This window comes from Pseudophryne corroboree, chromosome 4 (assembly GCF_028390025.1).
Source record: "Pseudophryne corroboree isolate aPseCor3 chromosome 4, aPseCor3.hap2, whole genome shotgun sequence".
Taxonomy (NCBI): Eukaryota; Metazoa; Chordata; class Amphibia; order Anura; family Myobatrachidae; genus Pseudophryne; species Pseudophryne corroboree.
The window spans coordinates 635,675,379-635,686,534 of record NC_086447.1 but is presented as its reverse complement, the minus strand read 5'-3'; the positions used below and the strand labels follow the sequence as shown (position 1 = coordinate 635,686,534).

The 11,156-nt window shown below is 47.5% G+C and overlaps 1 protein-coding gene across 1 annotated transcript in view; it reads left to right on the top strand.

Annotated features, from left to right (window-relative positions):
• The window catches only part of TIAM2 (TIAM Rac1 associated GEF 2), a 1,049,207-nt gene that overhangs the window by 235,675 nt on the left and 802,376 nt on the right, over positions 1–11,156 (top strand). The gene's annotated exons all lie outside the window — the stretch shown is intronic.

The following is an 11,156-nucleotide window of genomic DNA, read 5'->3' as shown; positions in this document are numbered from 1 at the left end:
TTCACCATATTCAATGAAAAACGGATTCGCCAGAATCGCGGGCGAAAATCGGCCGATTTGGCGGATTTTGCCGCGATTTTAAAAAACGGGAAAAAACTGGAAAAACCCGGAAAAAAAATGGCGTGGGGTCCCCCCTCCAAAGCATAACCAGCCTCGGGCTCTTCGAGCTGGTCCTGGTTCTAAAAATGCAGGGGAAAAATTGGGCAGGGATCCCCCGTATTTTTAAAACCAGCACCGGGCTCTGCGCCTGGTGCTGGTGCCAAAAATACGGGGGACAAAAAGAGTAGGGGTCCCCCGTATTTTTAACACCAGCATCGGGCTCCACTAGCTGGACAGATAATGCCACAGCCGGGGGTCACTTTTATGCCGTGCCCTGCGGCCGTGGCATTAACTACCCAACTAGTCACCCCTGGCCGGGGTACCCTGGGGGAGTAGGGGCCCCTACAATCAAGGGGTCCCCCCCCCAGCCACCCAAGGGCCAGGGGTGAAGCCCGAGGCTGTCCCCCCCCATCCAATGGGCTGCGGATGGGGGGGCTGATAGCCTTTTGTGATAATAAAAAGATATTGTTTTTTCCATTAGTACTACAAGTCCCAGCAAGCCTCCCCCGCAAGCTGGTACTTGGAGAACCACAAGTACCAGCATGCGGGAGAAAAACGGGCCCGCTGGTACCTGTAGTACTACTGGGAAAAAAATACCCAAATAAAAACAGGACACACACACCGTGAAAGTAAAACTTTATTTCATACGCCGACACACACATACTTACCTATGTTGACACGCCGACTGCCACGGTCTCCGACGATCCGAGGTACCTGTGAAAAAATTATACTCACCTTCCAGCGTCCAGAGGTACATCCAGGTCCAGAGATAATCCACGTACTTGGCAAAACAAAAAAACGAACAACGATCCATACCGGACTAGAAAGGGGTCCAATGCTTTCACATCAGACCCCTTTCTCCCGAATGCCGGGACATGACGTGACTCCTGTCACTGAAGTCCCTTCAGCCAATCAGGAAGCGCTACTTCCGTGGCGCTCATCTGATTGGCTGTGCGCTGTCTGTGATGTGACAGCGCATCGCAAAGCCGCTCCATTACTTTCAATGGTGGGAACTTAGCGGCTAGCGGGGGGGTCACCCGCCGGTCAGCCGCTGACCGGCGGGTGACCTCACCGCTAGCCGCTAAGTTCCCACCATTGAATATAATGGACTGGGCTGTGCGATGCGCTGTCTGCTCAGACGCACAGAGCCAATCAGATGAGCGCAACGAAGTTGCGCTTCCTGATTGGCTATAGAGACCTTTCTGTGACAGCTGTCACTGACAGGTCTCTCTGCATTCGGGGATAGGGGTCCCATGTGTCAGCATGGGACCCCTTTCAGTCCGGCATGGAGCGGGTGTTCGGTTTGTTTTTTTCTCCAAGTACGTGGATTTATCTCTGGAGCCTGGTTGAGGTGAGTATATTGATCTTTTATTTTCAGGTACCCCTGGATTCTACATGGAGAAGAGGACCGATGTCGGCGTGTGAACATAGGTAAGTATGTGTGTGTCGACGTATGAAATAAAGTTTTACTTTCACGGTGTGTGTGTCCTGTTTTTATTTGGGTATTTTTTTTCCAGTAGTACTACAGGTACCAGCGGGCCCGTTTTTCTCCCGCATGCTGGTACTTGTGGTTCTCCAAGTACCAGCTTGCGGGGGAGGCTTGCTGGGACTTGTAGTACTGCTGGAAAAAACAATATTCTTTTCATGATCACAAAAGGCTATCAGCCCCCCCATCCGCAGCCCATTGGATGGGGGGGGGACAGCCTCGGGCTTCACCCCTGGCTCTTGGGTGGCTGGGGGGGGGACCCCTTGATTGAAGGGGTCCCCACTCCCCCAGGGTACCCCGGCCAGGGGTGACTAGTTGGATATTTAATGCCACGGCCGCAGGGCACGGCATAAAAGTGACCCCCGGCTGTGGCATTATCTGTCCAGCTAGTGGAGCCCGATGCTGGTGTTAAAAATACGGGGGACCCCTACGCTTTTTGTCCCCCGTATTTTTGGCACCAGCACCAGGCGCAGAGCCCGGTGCTGGTTTTAAAAATACGGGGGATCCCCTGTCAATTTTTCCCCCGCATTTTTAGAACCAGGACCAGCTCGAAGAGCCCGAGGCTGGTTATGCTTTGGAGGGGGGACCCCACGCCATTTTTTTTTAGGATTTTACCGTTCCAGCAATAAAAAAAATAAAATAAAAAAATAATATTTTAAAAAATATATAAATAATATTTGTGCCTCCAAAAAAAAAAAAAAAAGTACCTAATCCCTTCTAATATAAATAGATCTGCTATTCCCAAAAAAAAAAACCACAAAAAAAAAACATGTTTAAAATTTTTTTATTTGTTTTCACCCTCCAAAGTGTGGCGGATTGAAAATGACGAATTTGCTGTCTAAAAGCACTGCTGTCGAATTTCCAAACTTGAATTGAATATGCTTTGGTCGAATTGCAGCACTTATATCATTGCAGAAAAGTCGAATTTGCAAAAATTCGAATTTCAAAAAGTCGAATTTTGAAAGTCCGTTTTTTGGTCGACAATTTGGTCGACAATTTCGGGAATTCGACCACAATTGCATATACCCCTATGATTTCATCTCATTATCATCCAGTCTATATTAGCAGCAGACACAGTACGGTAGTCCACGGCTGTAGCTACCTCTGTGTCGGCAGTCGCTCGTCCATCCATAATTGTATACCACCTACCCGTGGTTTTTTTTTTTTTCTTCTTTATACATACTACTATAGTAGCTTACTGTAGCAGTCTGCGGTGCTGCTGAGCTGACAGTGTCCAGCAGGTCTGTCATCAGTCATTACATAATAAATATATCTACCTGTCCGGCTGCAGTACTAGTGTGATATAATATATATTGATTTCATCTCATTATCATCCAGTCTATATTAGCAGCAGACACAGTACGGTAGTCCACGGCTGTAGCTACCTCTGTGTCGGCAGTCGCTCGTCCATCCATAAGTATACTAGTATCCATCCATCTCCATTGTTTACCTGAGGTGCCTTTTAGTTGTGCCTATTAAAATATGGAGAACAAAAATGTTGAGGTTCCAAAATTAGGGAAAGATCAAGATCCACTTCCACCTCGTGCTGAAGCTGCTGCCACTAGTCATGGCCGAGACGATGAAATGCCAGCAACGTCGTCTGCCAAGGCCGATGCCCAATGTCATAGTACAGAGCATGTAAAATCCAAAACACCAAATATCAGTAAAAAAAGGACTCCAAAATCTAAAATAAAATTGTCGGAGGAGAAGCGTAAACTTTCCAATATGCCATTTACCACACGGAGTGGCAAGGAACGGCTGAGGCCCTGGCCTATGTTCATGGCTAGTGGTTCAGCTTCACATGAGGATGGAAGCACTCAGCCTCTCGCTAGAAAAATGAAAAGACTCAAGCTGGCAAAAGCACCGCAAAGAACTGTGCGTTCTTCGAAATCCCAAATCCACAAGGAGAGTCCAATTGTGTCGGTTGCGATGCCTGACCTTCCCAACACTGGACGTGAAGAGCATGCGCCTTCCACCATTTGCACGCCCCCTGCAAGTGCTGGAAGGAGCACCCGCAGTCCAGTTCCTGATAGTCAGATTGAAGATGTCAGTGTTGAAGTACACCAGGATGAGGAGGATATGGGTGTTGCTGGCACTGGGGAGGAAATTGACAAGGAGGATTCTGATGGTGAGGTGGTTTGTTTAAGTCAGGCACCCGGGGAGACACCTGTTGTCCGTGGGAGGAATATGGCCGTTGACATGCCTGGTGAAAATACCAAAAAAATCAGCTCTTCGGTGTGGAAGTATTTCAACAGAAATGCGGACAACATTTGTCAAGCCGTGTGTTGCCTTTGTCAAGCTGTAATAAGTAGGGGTAAGGACGTTAACCACCTCGGAACATCCTCCCTTATACGTCACCTGCAGCGCATTCATAATAAGTCAGTGACAAGTTCAAAAACTTTGGGCGACAGCGGAAGCAGTCCACTGACCAGTAAATCCCTTCCTCTTGTAACCAAGCTCTCGCAAACCACCCCACCAACTCCCTCAGTGTCAATTTCCTCCTTCCCCAGGAATGCCAATAGTCCTGCAGGCCATGTCACTGGCAATTCTGACGATTCCTCACCTGCCTGGGATTCCTCCGATGCATCCTTGCGTGTAACGCCTACTGCTGCTGGCGCTGCTGTTGTTGCTGCTGGGAGTCGATGGTCATCCCAGAGGGGAAATCGTAAGACCACTTTTACTACTTCCACCAAGCAATTGACTGTCCAACAGTCCTTTGCGAGGAAGATGAAATATCACAGCAGTCATCCTGCTGCAAAGCGGATAACTGAGGCCTTGGCATCCTGGGTGGTGAGAAACGTGGTTCCGGTATCCATCATTACTGCAGAGCCAACTAGAGACTTGTTGGAGGTACTGTGTCCCCGGTACCAAATACCATCTAGGTTCCATTTCTCTAGGCAGGCGATACCGAAAATGTACACAGACCTCAGAAAAAGAGTCACCAGTGTCCTAAAAAATGCAGCTGTACCCAATGTCCACTTAACCACGGACATGTGGACAAGTGGAGCAGGGCAGGGTCAGGACTATATGACTGTGACAGCCCACTGGGTAGATGTATGGACTCCCGCCGCAAGAACAGCAGCGGCGGCACCAGTAGCAGCATCTCGCAAACGCCAACTCTTTCCTAGGCAGGCTACGCTTTGTATCACCGGTTTCCAGAATACGCACACAGCTGAAAACCTCTTACGGCAACTGAGGAAGATCATCGCGGAATGGCTTACCCCAATTGGACTCTCCTGTGGATTTGTGGCATCGGACAACGCCAGCAATATTGTGTGTGCATTAAATCTGGGCAAATTCCAGCACGTCCCATGTTTTGCACATACCTTGAATTTGGTGGTGCAGAATTTTTTAAAAAACGACAGGGGCGTGCAAGAGATGCTGTCGGTGGCCAGAAGAATTGCGGGACACTTTCGGCGTACAGGCACCACGTACAGAAGACTGGAGCAACACCAAAAACGCCTGAACCTGCCCTGCCATCATCTGAAGCAAGAAGTGGTAACGAGGTGGAATTCAACCCTATATATGCTTCAGAGGTTGGAGGAGCAGCAAAAGGCCATTCAAGCCTATACAATTCAGCACGATATAGGAGGTGGAATGCACCTGTCTCAAGCGCAGTGGAGAATGATTTCAACGTTGTGCAAGGTTCTGCTGCCCTTTGAACTTGCCACACGTGAAGTCAGTTCAGACACTGCCAGCCTGAGTCAGGTCATTCCCCTCATCAGGCTTTTGCAGAAGAAGCTGGAGACATTGAAGGAGGAGCTAACACGGAGCGATTCCGCTAGGCATGTGGGACTTGTGGATGGAGCCCTTAATTCGCTTAACAAGGATTCACGGGTGGTCAATCTGTTGAAATCAGAGCACTACATTTTGGCCACCGTGCTCGATCCTAGATTTAAAACCTACCTTGGATCTCTCTTTCCGGCAGACACAAATCTGCTGGGGTTCAAAGACCTGCTGGTGAGAAAATTGTCAAGTCAAGCGGAACGCGACCTGTCAACATCTCCTCCTTCACATTCTCCCGCAACTGGGGGTGCGAGGAAAAGGCTCAGAATTCCGAGCCCACCCGCTGGCGGTGATGCAGGGCAGTCTGGAGCGACTGCTGATGCTGACATCTGGTCCGGACTGAAGGACCTGTCAACGATTACGGACATGTCGTCTACTGTCACTGCATATGATTCTCTCCCCATTGAAAGAATGGTGGAGGATTATATGAGTGACCGCATCCAAGTAGGCACGTCACACAGTCCGTACTTATACTGGCAGGAAAAAGAGGCAATTTGGAGGCCCTTGCACAAACTGGCTTTATTCTACCTAAGTTGCCCTCCCACAAGTGTGTACTCCGAAAGAGTGTTTAGTGCCGCCGCTCACCTTGTCAGCAATCGGCGTACGAGGTTACTTCCAGAAAATGTGGAGAAGATGATGTTCATTAAAATGAATTATAATCAATTCCTCCGTGGAGACATTGACCAGCAGCAATTGCCTCCACAAAGTACACAGGGAGCTGAGATGGTGGATTCCAGTGGGGACGAATTGATAATCTGTGAGGAGGGGGATGTACACGGTGATATATCGGAGGATGATGATGAGGTGGACATCTTGCCTCTGTAGAGCCAGTTTGTGCAAGGAGAGATTAATTGCTTCTTTTTCGGTGGGGGTCCAAACCAACCCGTCATTTCAGTCACAGTCGTGTGGCAGACCCTGTCACTGAAATGATGGGTTGGTTAAAGTGTGCATGTCCTGTTTATACAACATAAGGGTGGGTGGGAGGGCCCAAGGACAATTCCATCTTGCACCTCTTTTTTCTTTAATTTTTCTTTGCGTCATGTGCTGTTTGGGGAGTGTTTTTTGGAAGGGCCATCCTGCGTGACACTGCAGTGCCACTCCTAGATGGGCCAGGTGTTTGTGTCGGCCACTAGGGTCGCTTATCTTACTCACACAGCTACCTCATTGCGCCTCTTTTTTTCTTTGCGTCATGTGCTGTTTGGGGAGTGTTTTTTGGAAGGGCCATCCTGCGTGACACTGCAGTGCCACTCCTAGATGGGCCCGGTGTTTGTGTCGGCCACTAGGGTCGCTTATCTTACTCACACAGCTACCTCATTGCGCCTCTTTTTTTCTTTGTGTCATGTGCTGTTTGGGGAGTGTTTTTTGGAAGGGCCATCCTGCGTGACACTGCAGTGCCACTCCTAGATGGGCCCGGTGTTTGTGTCGGCCACTAGGGTCGCTTATCTTACTCACACAGCTACCTCATTGCGCCTCTTTTTTTCTTTGCGTCATGTGCTGTTTGGGGAGTGTTTTTTGGAAGGGCCATCCTGCGTGACACTGCAGTGCCACTCCTAGATGGGCCCGGTGTTTGTGTCGGCCACTAGGGTCGCTTATCTTACTCACACAGCTACCTCATTGCGCCTCTTTTTTTCTTTGCGTCATGTGCTGTTTGGGGAGTGTTTTTTGGAAGGGCCATCCTGCGTGACACTGCAGTGCCACTCCTAGATGGGCCAGGTGTTTGTGTCGGCCACTAGGGTCGCTTATCTTACTCACACAGCTACCTCATTGCGCCTCTTTTTTTCTTTGCGTCATGTGCTGTTTGGGGAGTGTTTTTTGGAAGGGCCATCCTGCGTGACACTGCAGTGCCACTCCTAGATGGGCCCGGTGTTTGTGTCGGCCACTAGGGTCGCTTATCTTACTCACACAGCTACCTCGGTGCAAATTTTAGGACTAAAAATAATATTGTGAGGTGTGAGGTATTCAGAATAGACTGAAAATGAGTGGAAATTATGGTTTTTGAGGTTAATAATACTTTGGGATCAAAATGACCCCCAAATTCTATGATTTAAGCTGTTTTTTAGGGTTTTTTAGGGTTTTTTGAAAAAAACACCCGAATCCAAAACACACCCGAATCCGACAAAAAAAATTCGGTGAGGTTTTGCCAAAACACGGTCGAACCCAAAACACGGCCGCGGAACCGAACCCAAAACCAAAACACAAAACCCGAAAAATTTCAAGTGCACATCTCTAATATATATATATATATATATATATATATATATATATATATATATATACATATATATACATATACTGTGTATATATATATATATATATATATATAAGACCAAAAATCCCTGCACTCTCACACAGCTCAGCCAACTACTGGGGTGCCAATCAGAGTCCGACCCACACAGAGGTGGGACCCATAGTACAGTACAGGATGAACCACAAAGTGGAACAGATAGCACTCACCAGATTTCAAATCAAAATTTCAGCAAAAAAGAATATTTAATGTAAATGGTAATCTCACAGTTCAAAGGTAATGTCCATATTTATCCGACGTTTCGGTCCAAACCAGGACCTTTGTCAAGGATTCACAGCTTTGTCAAACCAGTCAGCATCACAGCAAAGTCAATATAATAGGTACTGGAGTCTGGAGATAATGTCTCACCGGCCCCTGTTATATAGCCAGCATAATTGGCGTGTTTGGCGCCTGGATCCACCCTTACTAGCGCAGGAAGTGGGGTGGAACGCATTGGTGGAATGCAGACGTCACTTCCGCCATTGCCGGAAGTGAGCTGGATCCGCAATATCAAAGGGAGTCATCGAGCGCAATCAGGAAGTGGGTAGTGCGTTGGAACGCAAACGTCACATCCGTTTTCACCGGAAGTGCGTTGCGCCCAACTCATGTCGAGTGAATATCGCGGGCGCGCCGTGGAGCGCAACCCGGAAGCGGGGACAGGCATCTAGTGGAGCGCACAGCATCACTCCCGGTGTTGCCGGAAATGAGCCGCGTCTGTCCACATACCAACATAGTTGTACAACAAATTGCTGTAATGATGAAAAGATGCCTCACACGAGCCTGTTAGTTATATAATACCCACCTTACGGTTGGTTGGTTGGTTGGTTGGTTGGTTGGTTAACCTAAGGGCTAAAACTGAAGTAGATTAACATATTAATAGGGGCATATATGTTTTGATAAGAGCTGGGCATAAACAGAGGCCAGTGAGTTCACAAGTTGGGGCTATATCTTTCTCTACAAGTGAAACAAAATACAGAAATAAATACAATAAATTAACCAGATAATAAACAATAAACAAGGTGACTAATAGACAATTTCAACAAAAGACAAAAATCAATCCCACACCCAGTGGGACTTATAACAGGTGCACCTTATACATGACTAGGTAATTGTCATGAAGATTATCATTAGACAGTTCGTTGATTTATTTAAAAAAAATTGATAAAGGATTATTTTCATTCATTCCTTTTGGTGCTATCGTGTCCAGTATATGTATCCAAAGGCTTTCTGTTTTACTAAGCACAAGGGCACGGTCACCACCTCGCGGTAATGGGGGTATCCAGTCGATCAGTTTGGACCTCAGATCTGATACTTGATGCCGTAAAGTCATAAAATGTCTGGCTACTGGCAAAGCGGCAGTCCCTGTAGTGATTGCCTGATGTATCGACGTTCTGTGATTCGCCATCCTATCGCGAAACCTTCTGGTCGTCATTCCGACATTGTCTTTTGTTGAAATTGTCTATTAGTCACCTTGTTTATTGTTTATTATCTGGCTCCACTAGATGCCTGTCCCCGCTTCCGGGTTGCGCTCCACGGCGCGCCCGCGATATTCACTCGACATGAGTTGGGCGCAACGCACTTCCGGTGAAAACGGATGTGACGTTTGCGTTCCAACGCACTACCCACTTCCTGATTGCGCTCGATGACTCCCTTTGATATTGCGGATCCAGCTCACTTCCGGCAATGGCGGAAGTGACGTCTGCGTTCCACCAATGCATTCCACCCCACTTCCTGCGCTAGTGGGGGTGGATCCAGGCGCCAAACACGCCAATTATGCTGGCTATATAACAGGGGCCGGTGAGACATTATCTCCAGACTCCAGTACCCATTATATTGACTTTGCTGTGATGCTGACTGGTTTGACAAAGCTGTGAATCCTTGACAAAGGTCCTGGTTTGGACCGAAACGTCGGATAAATATGGACATTACCTTTGAACTGTGAGATTACCATTTACATTAAATATTCTTTTTTGCTGAAATTTTGATTTGAAATCTGGTGAGTGCTATCTGTTCCACTTTGTGGTTCATCCTGTATTGTACTATGGGTCCCACCTCTGTGTGGGTCGGACTCTGATTGGCACCCCAGTAGTTGGCTGAGCTGTGTGAGAGTGCAGGGACTTTTGGTCTTGTGTAGAAATAGTTCAGGATACTGTACTGTTTTCTTCTCTTGCAACCACTATGCATTGCTTGATTTTCTAACATAGGCACTGTGGTTAGGAGATTCATCACATTTGGGATACATATCGGTTTATTGTGTATATGCTAAAGTGACTAAACAAGGGATGCATGGTTTGACACCGCCGATTGTATTTACTGTCATACCGCACTGGGCAAGCCCGACACCATCCGAACTTGGCAGCTAAGCAGTGCTGGGCCTGGTCAGTACACGCTAGGAGACTACGTGGAATACTAGGTACAGTAAGTATATTTATCTATCCAATATAGAACGATTGGCAGGGGCAATATCCCAATTTGGCATGACGCAAAGCCAGTTGGGCTTCCTTGATGATAACCTGCTTGCACAAGCGGAACATGGTATAGTATACCTCACGGACGATGATGCGGAAAAGGTCCTGTTTGACCAGGTAGATTTTGACACTCTGCCCGCAGAGACACCCACAGATCTATACCACCAATTACTCAGGCTTAAACGGAGGGAAGTTGATCTCACCCTGCATGGACAATTCCTATCTGAATATTACCGAAAGAAACAGATACCACGGGGATTTAGGGTAAATAACATTCCGACCTTAGGCAGGAATAACCCCACCTTTTGCAGTCGCTGGTTTGGGGTACTTAATAAGTACTCCCTGGACCGTATGCTTTTGGTTGTGGAGGAGGTTGGTATAGAGCTAAACAAAGTGAAAACACAAATTGATGCTTTCAGCTGTTCACACTTGGTTACTATTAAAAAAGACAAAACCAACAATTTAGTTGAAAAATTACAGACACAGATAGACACCTATAAGAAAGAGATCACTGCTTTTAAACGCAGTAAACTCACCACGGTCACAACGGATTACCAGAATCATAACGTTTACAGATGGCTGACGGGTGCCTCCAGACCCAATAGACCGCAAAGGCCATATAGAGCTAGACGTCAAGGCCGTAGACAACCTTACACCAATAAGACTGGGTCCTCTGCGTCTGACACTGATTTGTCCGACAGTCGCCCAACACAGAGGCCTTTTTTAGACCATACCACTACCCCCAACCTACCTCCGGTGGCAGGCCGCGGAGACCGCACCCAAGGAAGGGCAGACACTTGGCGCAGATGCAGGGACAAACCCAGGACTTAGTCTTTAACTTGTCAAGTAAGACGCTTGATGAGGCAACAACACGACTCCTGTCTAGGGGCCTCTCATTTGTACCCACAGCTCCACACCGACGCTTTGACACAGCAGTTGATATATATAGATTCAGTCGTAAGTTAAGATTACGTGAACATTTCTCAACAGGATTGAGTAAGGAAAGTGCACAATTTCGGAAACCCTCCACGTT